The sequence below is a fragment of the Patella vulgata genome, chromosome 1, assembly GCF_932274485.2.
Source record: "Patella vulgata chromosome 1, xgPatVulg1.2, whole genome shotgun sequence".
NCBI classification, from domain to species: Eukaryota; Metazoa; Mollusca; class Gastropoda; family Patellidae; genus Patella; species Patella vulgata.
Window position 1 is genome coordinate 29,547,769 of NC_065879.2, and position 18,830 is coordinate 29,566,598.

The 18,830-nt window shown below is 36.3% G+C and overlaps 1 protein-coding gene across 1 annotated transcript in view; it reads right to left on the reverse strand.

Moving 5' to 3' along the window:
- LOC126827026 (centrosomal protein cep290) overlaps positions 1-13,224 on the reverse strand; it is a 54,929-nt gene extending 41,705 nt beyond the window's left edge. The window contains exon 1 of the mRNA XM_050556182.2: positions 13,032-13,224. The gene's annotated coding sequence lies outside the window, so the exon portion shown is untranslated. The remainder of the gene's footprint in view (positions 1-13,031) is intronic.
- Between the last annotated feature and the right edge of the window lie 5,606 nt (positions 13,225-18,830).

Here is an 18,830-nt window from a genome sequence, read left to right on the forward strand (position 1 = left end):
ACGCTTTTGGCGCAGAAAACAAACTGGCGTGTTAATAAATTGTTTTTAGCACGCAAACAATTTACTGAAGGACGCGTGAGACGTCTTTGTTTTAAACCATTTTAGATAATAGTTGCTATAAAGGATATCATTATCTTTATTACGAATTTTATTACAGTAATTTTTTGGCCAAATGTGGAAGGACAATCTGTTTGAGAGAAATTGTTGACTACACGTTAATAATATAACAATTCTTGAGAGTGAATCTTTTGGAAAGTGTGCGTTATCCAAATTATCCGTACAAAAATCCCACGTGCCCTTGACGTGGACTTGACAGAGGTAAACACGCTTCACGTTTTTAATATTAAGATTTTTGATTGCATTTCGCCACCTTAAGTCAATATGATTGCTTACAATCCAGTTCTATCGCGTTCATAAATTAATTTTAAGTCAATATTTTTGTTGAGAACAATTTCTGTCAAAATCCGCAGCGTTTGAAAGTTGTATCACTATCAAAAAAGTGTATCAATCGACAGCTTGTCATATCTTTGGCATAATTCATAAGAAATCTAATGCTTAGCAGAAATAAGATTTGTTTATCAACACAATAGATTAGAAATATGTTATATACAGTATGTGCCAACCCGTCTAAAACTCTATTATATTCAATACAGTCGATCAAAAGAGATGAAAAAAAATGGAACTATTTTATTCAATATTATAGGCAAAACACGAATTTTTTGTCAGTCTAAATCAATATTGATGTTGTGAGCCATTTGTAACAAGGGACTCGAAGACCGAGGCTAGACATATTCCACAAGTCATGTCAAACAGTGACGCCATATTCTTATCTGGAGAGCATGCGCAATAAATACTATCTGTGTAGACTGGAATAACCAGACGCTAGAGATTGCCATTCGATTGATACTTCTGGCGTATTCCGTTGAACACAACTGATTAGAAATTACAGTAAAAACAGAAACGATTGAATGCAAATCAGTTTATATACATTCATATTACATTATATGCGTTGCGACACATTTGCGTCAATTTCTGGGTCCAGAATGTTTGTGTCCAATAAGGTACCAGTATTTAATGTCGAACATTAGTAATAGGTCGATTATGATAGCATTATGTTTTTCGTCAGAGGTTACACTTCATCGCTCCATTTGGCTTTGATTAGCGGTTATTAACGTGCATGAGACAGTGTATGTGTGCTATTCTAGCATCGCTGGTATACATTCTACAGGTAAGTAATTTATATAAACATTTGTTACTACTGGATATTATTATTTTGATATGTCCTCTTTAGCGAGTTCACTTTTTGAGACAAACCCGTCAACCTTCGCCGTGTTACATGTTGTTTTATGGACCTTTTGCCCTTTGATTGATTACTCGTTAGAATTTATTACGTACATTATTTGTACCGTTTTGACGCGAAAATTGCTTAACTTGTAAAGGTGATTAATGCTAAAAATCTGTCATGTGTAATTGCCGACATGTGTATCTGTACATAGAACGGATGCCAGCATAATGAGGAACATGGATAGAATACTGACATGCGGAAAAGCGAGCTGTATGGTGATGAAACCTGATTTGGTTTTCTTTCTCTGGAGAGGTATTTTGGAGATCTGTTTCTGACACTTCTTTCCTCCAACGACAATACTTGATGTCAAACCAGACAAATAAGAGCTATACGGAGTAGAATTACAACAACTTCCGGTTTTTTCTTATTGATTTTTGCACGTTCGTTTATTTTACTGTAGACGTCTAGTACAAATTCAAGTGGACTCGAACAAATTCTATCGCACTTTAAGGGATATATTCATAGTATCTACCAGAAATTCAACGTACATCTTTCAGTTTTGTCTAAAAAGAATTTGTGTCTGGGAATTATATTCTTTTTTTGACGAGCTTTGTTCAATAGCTCATCACTTTCATAACAGCTTGGGGATCCGAAAGCAGACTTTATCCAAATTCTTCTAATGGGAATTTCACTCTTCCTGGAATCATTGGCCTAACTAAAGTTTTTGCTGCGCGTCTAGAAGACCCCCCCCCCCCACCTCCACACACATACTTATGAGCCCGACGAAAAGCACAACACGAGCACACCAGACCACCAAACATACATTTCGGCAATAGACGGGTTGTTTTCAAAGCAAAGTCTTGTAGCCTTCTACTGTCCCGACAGCAAAACAAATATTTATTTTTCTAAAGTAGCCCCACCCCCCTACACACACACCCAAGAGTAAGTCAAAATTCACATTAAAGCGTAAAGGCAGTTATAGATTCCTAAAATTCACCGATGTCTAGATACAGGTCCGTAACATCAAAAGCCAGACGATAATTTAAAGTATGGGAATTTCACTCTTCCTGGAATCATTGGCCTAACTAAAGTTTTTGCTGCGCGTCTAGAAGACCCCCCCCCCACCTCCACACACATACTTATGAGCCCGACGAAAAGCACAACACGAGCACACCAGACCACCAAACATACATTTCGGCAATAGACAGGTTGTTTTCAAAGCAAAGTCTTGTAGCCTTCTACTGTCCCGACAGCAAAACAAATATTTATTTTTCTAAAGTAGCCCCCCCCCCCCTACACACACATCCAAGAGTAAGTCAAAATTCACATTAAAGCGTAAAGGCAGTTATAGATTCCTAAAATTCACCGATGTCTAGATACAGGTCCGTAACATCAAAAGCCAGACGATAATTTAAAGTATTCTCTCTTAATTAATTACTTTTCAAAACCCACAAATAGTATATCTAAAAGAAGCCACGAATGGCTTAGTACTAATAGCTTTAATTAGTCTTCAAAATCGTATCTGTTAACAAGAATTGAATGATGCCGAGCGGAGCGAGCTAAATTTTTTTTGTTGTTTTTTTTGCTTTTGCCCAACTAAATAATTTAACTCTGGATAAAGGGGTTCACTTTTCATTTTCTTATACTAAATACTGTTCAGTTGCTTATATTTAATTTTTTTCAATCGCTTATAATTATTACGACTTTTAGGTGAGATGGGTTATAACGCAATATTAATTTCCATATTGTTTTATTATTATTATTATTAAGCTCCGAAAATAAAATTTTAAAAAAAATATTTTTGTTTCCTCAGCTATTCTAATCATATCGAATTAATTAGTTTTAAAACTGTTCGCAAATAGATGTTTTCTGGATAGTCTATTTTGGTCATAATTAACTTCGCTAATTGAATAAATGGTTGCTATGGTTATAACGCAATATTAATTTCCATATTGTTTTATTATTAGTATTATTAAGGTCCAAAAATAAAATTTAAAAAAATATATTTTTGTTTCCACAAGTATTCTAATCATATCGAATTAATTAATTATAACCGTTCGCAAATAGATGTTTTATGGATAGTCTATTTTGGTCATAATTAACTTCGCTAATTGAATAAATGGTTGCAACAAATAGAGACGCTGAAAAACACAACATGCGTAACATTCATTTCATATTAGACTATAGACTATTGTAGGTCTTTTTTCTTGCTTCAAATGTTGTATAAATTATTATTTAGACATTCATTCACATGATCAGCACATAATCAACTCTCTTGTAAAAACTTCAAACTTACCAATTTTTAAACATACAATATGCAAGAGCTAAATCTGATTATTGCAAGTCTTTATTTAGGCTTCAGATGTCATAGAAATTATGAATTAGATCTTTATTTACACAAGCACAAAATCAACTCTGTAGACCCACGGATGGCTTGGATTCGGCTTGGATTTAAACATGATTTCGTTGATTGATTAAATTTTTAAATGGCGTCGTAAGCGAAGATTAACCGTTACGTTGACGTCATACTCCCGGAAATAATTTTAGATCGAGGCTAAATGATAGATTGTACGAAGCGAGGCCGCTGTTGAGTGAGGCCGCATGTCAATCAATTTGATTGAAAGTTCGATATATACGGCCTTGATATTATGTTTAGTTGTGGTTAAAATGAGAGTTTGGATGTCAGTATCATACGCTCTTTTGTCACTTGCGTTTACAGAAAAATTATAGAAATTGATAAACATCGCAGTTAACATAACCCCAGTTGAATTGCAGCTCCATTGGATCACTGTTCGGGAGTTACGTAGGCCTACCAGTTACAGTACAAGAGTACACGCAGGCTAACAAAAAGTCGGCTATAATTATGCCTCATTGATTGGGTCCATTCCTTTCAAACTTTCGCTTCTTATCTATATATTAAAAGTCTTATTTTTAATTTGTAGTAAAAATAAATGTGATACGAATTGAATTGCAACCCCGTCTCAAACCACAGCCATTGAAAACGTTACTTGATAATCGAGATTATGTAGGTGGAGTTAACGCCTGTCAATCAAAACGATCGTCCATTCTCGGAGACGGTGTAGAGAGAGTTGACTCCTATTTCTAGTCAAAAATTACAATAGTGATAACTTTGTTCACAATAAAGTAATTTGACTGAAATTTTCAATATATTCTTCTTTCATCATCTATTTTTGAACTGTTATAGCAAGAATGGTCAACTCTCTATTAAAATCTCCCATAAGGTATCTTTAAACTATTATAATAACAAGAAGAGCAGCTCTTAATCTAAATCTTACATAATGTATATCTTTAACTTCGATAATCAGCCCTGTTTTCAGCTACCGACGTCATGGTTGCCAAGGTAAGAACAACATATCTGTCGTTTGAAACCTCGAAATAAATAGTTGATAGCTTTGAATATTTCTCAGTATACATATAGCAGACGAATCAATCGGAATTATGTTATTTGATATAATAAAGCATAAAGCAAAGGAGTATATTTTAGCAAGAATTACAATCTAGCAATGAAATAATACGATTTCAAACACCATTTTACTCTTCTCTAACTAAACACATTAGTTGTTCAAACAGATCTTTATTTGGTTTCCTTTGCTAAAAATGATAACGCATTCTGTTATAATTACTATCATAACACGGCACGATTTTGAAGAATTTTATGGCATTGATAGAGCATGCAAAGATTCTTTGACTACTGGAATTTAAAGAAAAGTAGGCGGAAACCCCACTGCCCCAGCAAAACTAGTAAACAACTCAACTTTCCTTCTCAAAACAAAAACCTAACTTTAATTTTGAACCTAGTCATTCGGATAGGACCAATCAGATTAAAACACAGATCTTATTTCGTTTTGTTTTTTATAGTAGGTCTACAAAATTTTGTTTTACTTGTCTTTACACAGATCCTGTTTCGTTATGTTTTTGTTTTTTTTATAATTCAAAATTATGTTTTACTTATCATTACTACACTATTATCTGGAAGAGTTGTTATATAACCCGATTTCTGGTTGATGTGAGGGATTGGCTAATGAAACGGTCTGTTGCGGCGAATTCTTGGTGTGTGGTGCTCGGAAAAACTGTGAGTATCCCACTAGAAACATTAACGCTGATTGGTTAATCAAATGTCTGACGTCATAGGCTCAGAAGTCGCTCGTATGACCCCTGATGCGACCCCCACACACACACACACACACACTACAACCGGTCAGATCTTCATGCACAATTTGTTTCACAGAGGATTACGAAAGTCTTCTAATATCTCTGTAAAAAATGACTGCCTTCAACGCGTGGCGTCACATCACGCGGCGTCAATCATTGGCTCAATTGTTACATAAGACGTTACTGATTCGGGCATAATGGTGTCTTTTACTCATTTTAATACCCATTTACACTAAACGTCTTTATTTATTTTTCTAATAAATAAAAAATGTTTTAGAATTTAATTTGTCGGAGGAAAAAAGTTAATTTGTGGCTCCATTCCATCCTTATCAGTGATTGTAGCGGCCTAGCGAATATTCACTGCTGATTAGTGTGCTTCATGCTGTGAAGGCCGTCGAAAGTATAAGAAAACGAAACAAAATATAGATCTGTATTTTAATCAGATTGAGATAGGACGAAATGTGTTTAATGTACATTTTAAACGTTTAAAAAATGAAATGGGGTTCAACGTCCTACGGGCTTACGCAATACAGTGTGCTATGGGGGAAAATTTACCCGGACAGCAGCGCTACAGCCTACTTTTATATCGAATTCCAAATGTCAAGGAATCTTTTACGTATACGCCAATGTGTACACGGGACATCGGTTTTTCGTCCCATCCGAACGACTAGACAGCTGCCCTTGTCAGGCCCTCCGTCCTGTACGACTGACGAGGGAAGACCACATCGGAAAAATCCCGATGAACTTTCTCGGCCAACACCGGGATCAAACCTCCGGGCTAGTGGCTCCCTAAACGATTGTAATGTTCTCTTTAATTTTGATCACTGTACGTTTTAAACTGGCGGTCTTCAAACACAGACAAATTTTCCGTTATTTACTTCAAATTTTGCATATCTGCGTATTAAAGGAACTAAATCGCTAATATTTGGGACCTGGAAATTGACACAAATAGATAATTATGTAATATGAATGGATACAAACTGATTTACATTTAATCGTCTCCGTTTTTACTGTAATTTCAAATCAGTTATATTATGTTCGGCGAAATACGCCAGAAGTCTCAATGGAATGGTAATCCCTAACGTCTGGTTATTCCAATTACACTAATAGTATTTTTTGCGCATGTTCACCAGACAAGGATATGGCGTCACCGGTTGACATGACTTGTTGAATATGTCTAGCCTCATTCTTCTTGTCCCTTGCTACAAATGGCGCTGAAACGCATTATGGTACACGATTGGTGTTCCAATTGTAAAAAGTTTATTTTGTCTTAAATATTGGATATAAGAAGCCCATCTTTTCCCGGTAAGATCAAAACATCAATGTTGATTTAAATTGAAAAATAAATCGTGTTTTCAATGTTGAAGACTTTGGATGATGTTAAGTTAGAGACTTAGCTACATGTACTTTAAGGAAAATGTACTTGACTAAAACCAATTTGAAAACCGTAATGCATCAATTTATGACATTGTCTCTATTAAATATACATCCCCTATCGAATTTGGAAATTAACCTTTAGCCTCCAGTTGTATTTTCTCTTCGGGAATGAAATCACATTATATTTCTCGAGCCAGTAAAATAAACATTCACGTCGTGATTCAATCTTCATTCCATTTGATTTACAGTCGGATTGAACAGGGAATATTGGAAGTTGATTAGTTATAGCCTGTTTCATGATTCTGTTACAGGAAAAAGCAACTTGACAATCAAGTGTAATTTCAATTCAATTTCTAGCGTTCAGTCACCTATATGGATTGATTATAAATAAAATGTCTTTCACACCTACTGCAGGGTGTGTTGACACGAACTATAGATTACTGAATTCCGTTACAAACAAAACTTAAGTCACGCTTAAAATAAAAACTATTTTTTAGTGCTTTTTCGGTTTCTTGTTTAATTATGTACAGTTTCCTGGACCTCATTAAAGAGTTGCTATAGTCGCGACTTGAATATTCAGGGGGTGTATCAGCCTTATGATTATTATTAATAGGTAAGTTCTGCATCTTCCCTGGTCACTTATATATGAGAACGTATGACCGATACTTGACTATCTGATTTCTGTTTTCAGCACGCGTACTTACTATTGAAATTACTGTAGACACAATTTATAAATCTAGCATGGATGGCCAATCTCCGTCACATCTGCCAAACGTGGCGCACTGGATGATTAGAAGAGACGCATTGCATACATCTGATAATAATAAGTATTGCAGTAAGCCTACAAATCATTTTTAGCCATTTTATTGTTTATTACAAATATTTTAGCGAATGTTATAATCTTCCAAATTAATCTGTTTTCAGTTTTAAAAATAATATTCTTAATAAACCGAACTATGAAATATGGACGTTTGGACTTTTGTTCTGCAATCGTTCCTTAACAGTATGTATCTAACTCATAATCACGTCCGTAAAAAATCTGCACAGCATTATTCAGTATTCTTCAGAACATTTTTATGTAGATCTAAATTTCTTGAATGGTTATCTTGAATGCCACATTTCTTTGACAGCTCGCTAATATCCATGCGTTCAATGGTTCTGTCATTCATCTCTATGGTTGATAAATCCTGCAGGGAAACTTGTTGAATCAACATAGCAACGCGTGTCTTAATGATATGGTCCAGTAATGATCCTCCGAGGTAATTATTTCCTTTATTAATGTTCCCCGACTTCTACTTGATTCTGAACTCCCGTATGTATGTATATTGGGTCAGACTGTCGTTTTATTAGGTTATTAACACGGTAAAGACTAGGTTTTTGTGGATATAATAATAGATGCACCAGATCCGGTGTCGGGACATCTTATATTAATGTAAAAACACATCAATGTATCGATCTTTACAATTATCGGTCCGTGTTGGCCACCTGTGTAATATTCGGTTAAACTGAGATATATTAAGGCGGTAGAAAGTAGGTTTTGGGGATGCGAAATAGATGTACAAAATAAGGTGCAATATTACCGATTATCGCCCGGGATGTTTTTAATTCACCATGTATATTTGGGTCATATTATGTCTTCATCCATATTGGATTATCATAACGGTAATGAGTAGATTTTGGAGTCATATAATGGGTCTATAAATTTAACCAAACGTCGGGACCGCAATAATTAATGTAATAAAATAAAGTAGGAATTGTTTACATTTGTGATTTATCGAGTATCGACCGATTACTTTTCTTTTTTACATGTCTGTACTGGAGCTCGTTTAGATTATCCGAACTTTAAAGAGTCGGTTTCGCAGATACGGGTTTATTAGACCCTAGACCAGGGTCATTGTCATTAATTTAAAAAGTAAAAAAGCAAAGCATCGAGTGTGTTGCTTCTAACGTGATTAACCGATTATCGACCGATTTAAATTTCTAATTCCGAGGATGCGTATTGGATTACATTGTTTAAATTGCAATGATATTAAATGACATTAAGATGACTGTATCCTTGTTTGGAATACAGACGCAGGGCCTATTTCAACGTGCTTTGAACAAATGTTATGTAGCCATGTGAATCTGGCAAGATTATATGGGGAAACTTAGCTATCATTATGATCATCGACCACTTTCGATTTCTATTTCAAAGTTTTGTATTGTTGGCGTATTCCCACCACTACTTAAAGCACGAAAATTACATAGCAGAACATTGTCCGGTGTAGGTGACAGTGAAGATACGTTTGCCTTTGGATCGACTTCGGATGATTCTTTGGACTGTTAATGCTACCCACACACGGTTATAAATATAAATATGTTCATTCTGATATATTTTGCTTATAAAAGGATAAGCGTGATATCGGAAGTCAAATTCTGGTAATTTTTACGGAACCCCAAAACACAGGAAACCGTGCTCCGCCAATAAAACCTTGAAATAGGCCATGTACAGGCGTCCGAGCAAATGTTTGGAAGAAAGTACATATCATAGAAGTGGCAAATTGAAGCGATTAAAAATAAACATCACAAACTCTACGAATCTCTGGATACTGTAGTTTACTTAAAAATACGACCTTTGCATAATGTTAAATTCAAAAAGAGAGTCGATACTCAACCGCACATGTTATATGTAGTATTGTATTCAACTGTACAATTCAGCTGTACAATATTATGCTGTAAATTCTACAATTCCATGGACAATCTTCGGATTTGTTATGCCAACCAAAGCCTATAATGTTGCTGCCTTTAACACCTCTGGCCAAATTTGATGGCGTGTACTATTGTTTGAATTATAGATAATTACTCTGCAGTAGAAATATTGAACAGCTTATCCCGGAATAAAGTTCTTCACACTATTTGCTTTTCATTCTAGAAAAACAACAGATTGTCTTCTAGCTAATAATTGATTTACTTTAATGGTATTCCTGTGTATATACGTAAATATTGGCCTTCCTCTTGTAAAATATATACAATAATAGAAGACAAAATCATTGTTTATTTTGTATTGTCTTTCAGCTATACATCAATCTTTCAGAATCAATTCATTAGTAGTAGATTCCCAGCAGTTAATGGGGCTTGGTTTAAGAGATAGTGAAGTAATTGTTCATATTTGTAATTTTCATATTTAGAAGTAGGTGGGGCCTGGTATTACGGATGGTGTGGTAATTAAAAGTTCTTACAACACTATGGATAAAATAGAACCAATGTATAACTTTGCAAGCGCATTTCGAACTCATAATACAAGTATTTATTGCGCTAGACAAATTAGGATGTTATGTTATGCTAATATGTTATGTGGTGTTAAATATTTTCGTGAAGGATATTTCAATGAATTAAAATTCGATAAATGCCAAAATAATAGGGGCATGATTTCGCGGGCGGGTTTGTTCATTTGTAGGGCTCGACGTCCGCTTGCACCGAGGGTGATATCCCAGATACGTACTCGTGAGGTGACTCTTCTCCCAATTATCAATGACTTCTAAAAAACATGCCGCTGTCATATTGCTACTGAAACTTTCTGATTTGGTCAGTTTTGAGGTCACTGGTCTTTTATTTCTAATAAATATTGTCAGCTATTTTTAATAAATAATGTTAGTTACCAGGATAAAGACAAAGTAAGTATCCATTCATGTCTATAAAATTTCATAAATTACCAATGAACTCCCAGTCAATATGTAAGACACAATGTTATGGACAAAATTTCCTCGGAACCTTTTGTCTTAATGGAAACATTTAATCGATATGACGAGTTGTATAATCAAGTCAATGATAGACCATGACATCATTGATTTTCCTGAAAAACATTGTATTCAAGTCAGGTAGTTGCCATTGTCGTTAACAAAAATCTCTTATCTTCAGAATGAAAAGAAACGTAGTTCTGTGGAAACTTAGTTCATTATAACATTAATATGACTTCATACAAACGCACTTTACTGTATAAGGAGAGTTCAATGAGTTCAGGCATGGAATATAGACACATATATAGACACTCAAACGTTTAATTAACAGCAATGGGGGGGGGGGGGTATTCTCGTTAATGACATCTAAGTACTTTTACCTTCCGCGACTAACATAATATTTCAAGACAGAGAACGATATGGTGTGTGTGAGAGAGAGAGAGAGAGAGAGAGAGAGACGGGAGGTAACGTCCGCTCAACACAAACTATGTCATTCCGGGATTAGTAAGAAAAGGTACAATTATTCGGTAATTCGCTAGCGTGTAGGTGTCTTTAGCAATGGAGCGAAACAGACCTTATGATGTAAGGTGCACGCGTTAAACTATTCGGACACCCAGCGACCCAAAACCACCGCCCATTTAACAAATCTGAGTTAATATGATTTTCATTATTCCTTGTGGACAAAAATTAGATAAAATAAGCTATGGTCGTCTCGAAGGAACTGTTGATTGGGTACACCATGCCGGTGTCTTCTATTGTCACAAATCTATGCATTAATACTGTGTTACTTAACTTAGGTCTTTGTAAACAACAATACTGGTCCCCGGGTCATCTTAAAACCTGGAAATCGAATCACTAGACGTTAACTGGGATTTAATTGGTCCACAGCATTATTAGTCCAATGGTGCTTCGAGTCATAAAAGTAATTTAGCATGTCTGCCATAGAAACATAACAATGAGCATAATTAACAAAATATTGAAGAAACCAATTAATGTTATCAGGTGCATTTCGGACTTTAGTGAAATATTAAATAGCTGATTGTGGTCTTTAACCGGTTGGCGATAAAATATCCCTCAAAGCACCCTCATAGTGTATTTCAGTCTTCATTAACACGGTTGGCGCAGAAAAGTAACATGTTAAACTTCATTTCATTTAGATACCTAGCAAAGACTTTTGTCAGTATGTTGCCTGCCTTGAGAATTTTTGATTGGTCATAATATAGTATTGTATAAACAGATATTTATTCTAAGTGACATTAGTAACACCCTCTGAGTTATACGATTTATGGCTTTTATTTCTAGAAAAAGTAACGCTTCATCAATCATCAAGGTTTTAGCAATCGTGAAATAACAACGAAACAGTTTGACTTGACACCCAATAAACATCTATCATCGTCGATTAAAAAATTCTCCAATCTAAACAGGTTGATATGACAGATACTAAGAGTACCTGCTATCTGGTCGGTGCATCATGATCATGACAGATTGTCAATTCATTTAATGAAGAACTTGAATCGAGCAGTTTCTGGATAATGGACAATTCTTTTGCAATGGTTAGTTACTGCCTGCAACTACACAAATTTCAAAGCTATTTCCCTTTTTTAGCATGTACATTGAAATTAACAGGTATTGAAGGAATTTATATTAACATCTTCAGTGATCTTTTATATCGGCAGAGCCAGGGCTTTGAACTGATAAGACTGAAAAGAATCGTATACTATTATAGCCCTCTGAGATACAGAATCTACAGTTGCGATAGTTATTATTATCAAACTTATTATCACTTTCTGTTATGTTACTTAATTCGTGGTATAGATCAAGTCATTAAAAAGTAACATGTTTTGTGTCATCTGACCCTGTCCCGTAATCGGTGCCGGGTTTACTTATAAGCTTGACAGGCTGAAGGCTAGGGCTTTGCTCGATTTTTATAAAACACAAATTCATCTTCCTCGTCGTGAGGGTGGGGTGGGGAGATTAGGAGGGGTCTCAGAAATTGGATAGCCCAGGGCCTTTCTTCATTTAAATCTTGAACGGTCCATAATATAGACAAAGTATGATCTCGTTTTAGATAAAACTTGCTTCCTAGTACAGAAAAGTCCGGATTTATTTTAAAACATCTTATATAATCTTTCGTGACAAAAGCATTTGAATCTTAATACGAGAATGAAACCTTAATAGAAAAACGCTATCTACTTCAAAATTATTTATAAAATTTCGAGAATATCTACGAAATCTAAGGGATAAAATCCTGATTGAAAATCAGTTATTGAATAAGAATTTTTTTAAACTCGGTGATAAGGAATTGATTTCCTTGTTAACTTTAAATTAAGACTACATGGAAATACTAAACTAGCTTGCCGGTTTCCACAATGAGATACACGTACTATCAAAACTACGCATTTTCCCATTGATCTGGAAAGACTATACTCCCAAAATATATTCTTGAATACAACATTAATGTAAAATAACTGTTTACTTACCATCTACAATAAGAAGTTAAAATATGCACTAATCTAATGAGCCAGAAGACTGGCTACGAAATCAACAACACTAATAAGTTCTAATAAAGAAAACTGACAGCAACCGACTCTTCGGCTCTCTTCAGTATGACGATTCCACACGTTACTAAAACCACAATCATCGATTTGTCTTCAGAAGAAAGATGGTTCTTTGACAACCAGTCGTCAACAATCCTTCTGAATTCATATCCTCGTTCTCGAACTGGATGAACAAGTCCAATGATGTCATCGTGCCTAACGTATTGCTTCCGTGATCCTTGCAGACGGGTCTACTGCACCGTACCACGTGGCTATTGGTATTGATTGGTTACCAAGGTGATGTCTCGCAGTCATGATTGCTAATCCAAAGCACTATCTTTTATATCAAAATTCGCTATTCCGTCCTTAAATTTACGAGCTTGCAAGCAAGTATAATTGAATTAAGCATATTTTGAGTATCTTATAAGAAGAAAATTGCTTATTTCCAACTTATACAAATTGATTCCCGGAAAAAGACGATTCCTTTAATTTTAGCTGGCAACCATTTATACTCTCCCGGGCGTTAATATCCGAGTAAATATGAATCTATGGATACCGGTTTCTAATGTATGGAATCCCATCATTATAGCCTTGCAGGAATCGTACAAATGATTTTAACTGGGAATATCATTGAATTTACCAATTAGATTTATTACATTTGTATTAAAATAGTACAAGTGATATGTAAAACAATGCTGCGATGGATAACACTCATTTTCACATCACAAATTACCAAATGTGTCGATGGCGTCATTTAAAAGAACATTAAAGGGACAAAAGACATTACATATATAAAACTGTTGACAGCTGGAAGCTGGAGAAAGCATTGATTTATACTCAAGTGTTTGAAAAAAAAAATAGTTAGATCGTTAAATTGCACGAACTCTTTAATTTTTTTTAAAACAATTTTAATATTAGATTACGCCGCTGGTTCCAAGGAACAATAAACCAATTAGTGATCAAAATATAACTATGCATTCTCCACAAATAGTACTAAAGAGGGCAGGGTTCATTTTCAATATGGCTGATACCTACAAGGTTTTTTCACTGTCAATCTGATTCACTATTTTCAAAGAAAATACAATTGTAAACGTAAATGTTGCTGGATATTTTGTTGGGATTTGCTTAATATTTTCCTTATCATATTACAATCTTTAGTCCCATTTGATTACAGCTACAAATAGTTTTAATATAATAGAACACAAAAAGAGCGATTATATGATTAGTGAAAGTCGGATTGGATGATTCTAGAACGAGTCCAGCTCAAAGTATATCCTTCTGTTCAACATCCATTCACTTACACGTTATTAATATCTTTATTTTTGATTCTGAAAGTAAGCCTTATCTCGACAATAAGTTTATTTTCAACTGAAAAAGATTTAAGTTGCCAGCAAAAGAAACAAACGCCCACATGCAGTTATATATGGGGATTTTCAAATGTGAGGAGGCAGGAACGCAAAAGGGCAAGGGTGGGGACGCGAAAAAACGGGGATTTTCAAACCCGAGGAAAGGAGAAGTCGAGTCTGGAGGCGGTATGACGATTGAAGCCTGTTACGCCATATCGATTAACCCAAAACATTATTAATTGGTTTTGTTGAGTAAATGAAAAATAAATGTTACAAGTGACCACGGAATCTGGAAGGTCGGGGTGGAATGCGTGCCTCCCAACAACATATAGGGGATATTGAAATGCAAATAGATATGCAGGTTGTGATATGATAAATAGTCATGGACACTTGACATGCTTTGAGAGTATGTTCACAGATGAAGAACTTATCGCCCCAACAGAACCACTGAGCTGCAAGTGCGACACACAATAGCGCCATACGCGTGGGAAGGGTTCATTGTCAACTTTGACACTTCAAGGAAGGGTTGATGAAAACTGCTGTGTGCTGGTTTATCCTATCCATGTCTGATTTCCTATCGGTTCTTGCATAAGATTTACTGTTTAGCGTATCTTTGCTTTAGTGCGTTACGTTTTATTTGCAATAAGACGTCTTCAACATGATGAACTTCTACGTGCTATTGGCATGCTTCAACTGGGTTCTACACAGCGAGCAGTAGCCAACATGCTTAATGTAGAACCGGTACCAACAAACACACAATGTTGATGATAGACCTCGTTCAGGTCGTCCTAGAGCCACTACACAAGCTTAGGATCGATACATTCGTACACAGGTCCTGTGAAATCGAGGACAAACGACCAATCAGCTTTCTGTAAGCTTGTACCAAGTTACAGGAATTCGCGTTACACACCAAACGATTAGAAATCGGCTACATGCAGCCCATTTGCATGCGACGACCGCGTGTTGTGCCTCCATTAACTCACCAGGACATGGCAAACAGGAGTCAATGGTGTAGGCAGCGTAGAAATTGGGGTAATCGTCGATGGGCGTGTGTAATGTTCTTAGATGAGTCCAGATTTACTCTGGATTTCACCGATAGGCGTGCTCGCGTTTGGAGGCGTGTAAATGAGCGTAATGCTAACGTTAACGTCAGACAGCATGACAGATTCGGGCGTGGGTCTGTTATAGTGTGAGACTTGCATATTGTTCAAGGAAGGGTCACTGGTGTGAACTACCGTGACCACATCCTGGCACCGATAGTTCTGCCCTTTGCTCAACGTGCAAGTCGATGTTTCATCTTTCAAGATGATAATGCCCGTGCTCACCGCGCTCGTGTCGTGAATGACTACCTTCAGCGTCACCATATTGTCCATATGCCTTGGCCAGCCATGAGTCTTGACCTTTCCCCTATAGAGCATGTCTGGGACATTATCGGGAGACGTGTTAGTCGACGTCAACGTCAACCGACAACACTGCAAGAATTGGAGTGGCACTGCAAGCGGAGTGGGTCAGATTGCCCCAAATCGTGATTGGACGGTTGATTAGGAGCATGCCACGACGAATTGCTGAACGTCTGAGAATTGGTTGAGAAATGACTCATTATTAAGACAAAAATTAAAATCGTCCCTTTTCACTTTTGACAGTGTATCTCTTTGCGAGTGATATGGGGCCGTCAGATAAGCCGGCCATATGAACTCTTTATGTTCATGTGTAGACAATTGGCCTGTTATTAACATACACTGGTTACCTCTAATAAAAATAGCATTGATGAAATTTAATTTATATATTGGTGCTACTTTGAATTTGCCCGTTCCACAGGTTTCTAGATGACTACTAAGCGGAATTGTTCTATTTTCCGGATGTGTAAGTTCATTCGTAGATGCAGCTGTTGGTCGCTTTTGCCAATATAATAATCCTTATATCCCGAGCAAGCTAACAAGTAAACCACATGTTTGGTTTTACAGTTCATGTTTTGTTTTACTTCGAATACTCGGTTATTTGAAATGGGAAATGTTGTGCCTTCCATTATGCCTTTACATGTTCCACACCGCTTATCGCCGCATTTTGAAACGCATGGTCTTTCCGTATTTTTATCCAAGTTGGTGTTAGAAACAATCTTCTTCATTTTGGGGCATTTATCCAGCATCTATTTATTTATGTCGATGAGGTTCATCGGTCTATTGTGGTGTGTATTTATTGTTGTGACTTAAGTCATGATGCTATTGTTATCCTTCTTCTGTTTTGGGACGTGTAGGGTATCTTGGTCTAGTGTTAAAGCTCTCTTTATGGCATTATCGATCAGCTTTATTGGATAATCTTGTTTTATAAGAAATTGTTTTAGCTCACCAAGTCTTTGATTCTTCCACGTTTCATTCGACACAATTGTACAGACCCGTCTTGCTAGATTAAACTGGATATTTCGTTTTGTATGTGCCGGATGACTCGATTTGAAGTTAAGATATTGGTGAGTATCTGTTTTCTTATAAAATAAATCCGTTCCGATAACACCATTTTTCGATAAATGTACTTCAACATGTAAGAAGCTCAATTCGGATTTGCTGCTTTCCATTGTGAATTTCAGCGATGAATCCAACGAGTTTAATATTTCGTGGGTTGTATCTAGGTCCTCTTCATCCGAACGGATGTCAAAGTAGTCATCTAGAAATCGCCTCCAAGACTTTTCTAAATGTTGTCGTTTATCGAACCCCAGTCTTCTCCCTACATCGTTATAAAATAAAACTTCTAAATATCCAAGGGATCACGTTGCATAGGTCGTTGCACAGGTTGCATGAATGTAGATTGGTCAAAATGTAACATCCGGTACGTTATTATGCGTTCCAAGAAAAAATTTAAGCACAATTTCGTTCTTAAACATTGTCATCTAAGCACAAGTCCCGACCAAAGTATACGGCTTGCTTGCCATCCTTAAGCCTGTTTCTGCTTCAAACAAGATGGCTGACCGTAGAGTTATTCGACGGCATTTACTACATCTTTTGATGTCAAAGAGACAATTGAAAGACAAGAGAAAATCCTCTAGAAACATATTCTCGAAGAATGCTATAGAAAATTTCGCTTCTAGTACCCTGAAACCATTTTATTTATTTACAAATTAATAAACAACACAAACAGGCGCTCTCACAATTATTCCGTCTGTTTGCATGTGCTTGCGTTTGTTTTTTTGTTGGTTTTTTTTGGGGTTTTTTTGTTTTTTTTGAGACGGTATTTTATAAAGTTTCTTACGTAAGCAAAAGTGAAGCATGACTTTGTGCTTACTTTTAAGAATTTTCTAGGAACCGGGCCCATTCCCACTAGCGAAACCACTCCGTTCTGTTGATTGTTGAAGGAAATTAAGAAGTTCGCACACCTAAGGACATGTTGTTATGGTTCATCCCGACAAAATAGCCTGGTTGTCACTATTAAAATTAAGACAAATACTGTAAACCGTCCTGTATAAATAAGTTAAGCTTGCGGTAATTATAGGAGCATAGATGTAACTATCGGTCCGACTTTTCAACGTTGCCAACCTATTTAATTAACGCTCTTATCCTTCCTCCTCAAACTCATGAATATCCACTAAAACCTGACAGGAGAAAAGGTATATTCAAACCCTTTCTTCGATTCTACATTAAAAAGTCAACAAAAATCGCCATGCAAAAGCACGAAAAGGGGAAATGAGGATAAAGACTATTAATAACGTTTGTACTATGTAACCAGCGTAGGAATTAATAGTGTCCTGTGTCTTATATATTTGATGTTTAGAGGCGTTCCTTGATTGTCTATGATATCACCCTTGGTGGAAGTGGACGTAAAACTCCAAGAACGAACGAACGAACGCGTTTCTTGAAAATGACACAAATTCCAAGAAGAACAGGGAATTTCTTGCGTACATAGTGGACGTGTATTGTTTTACGAATTTACATCGCATGTACTTTATACGTTCTGGGAAAAAAACATGTAAGAGGAATAATTTTCAGAATAGGCCTACTGTGTCGATTTTCAATCATTCAGGCAAACTTTTGCACACTGTAGATCTCAGTATATATGGTGTAGTTATTATATTGGGCACATACCGCATTGCTGAAAGTTGGTATCCCTCGCCACCTCATCTAATCTGTCTATAGCCTGGGTTCCCTAGTTCAGGGGCGCAACCCCAGTTGGGGTGCATGGCATGGTGATGGCTGATCGACGATTGACCACTTGAGATATTGCCAGTCTTGTGTGCATCTCTCATGAGAGGGTTGAGCACATTATCGCCAACGAGTTAGGAATGGCAAATGTTTCTACAAAATGGGTGCCAAAGCCCTTGAATGTGGATCAGAAATGTGTCAGATTCCTGACATCCCGTGACAACTGCGCCGTTTGGAAGCAGATCCCTGGTGTATTTTGGGCCAGATTT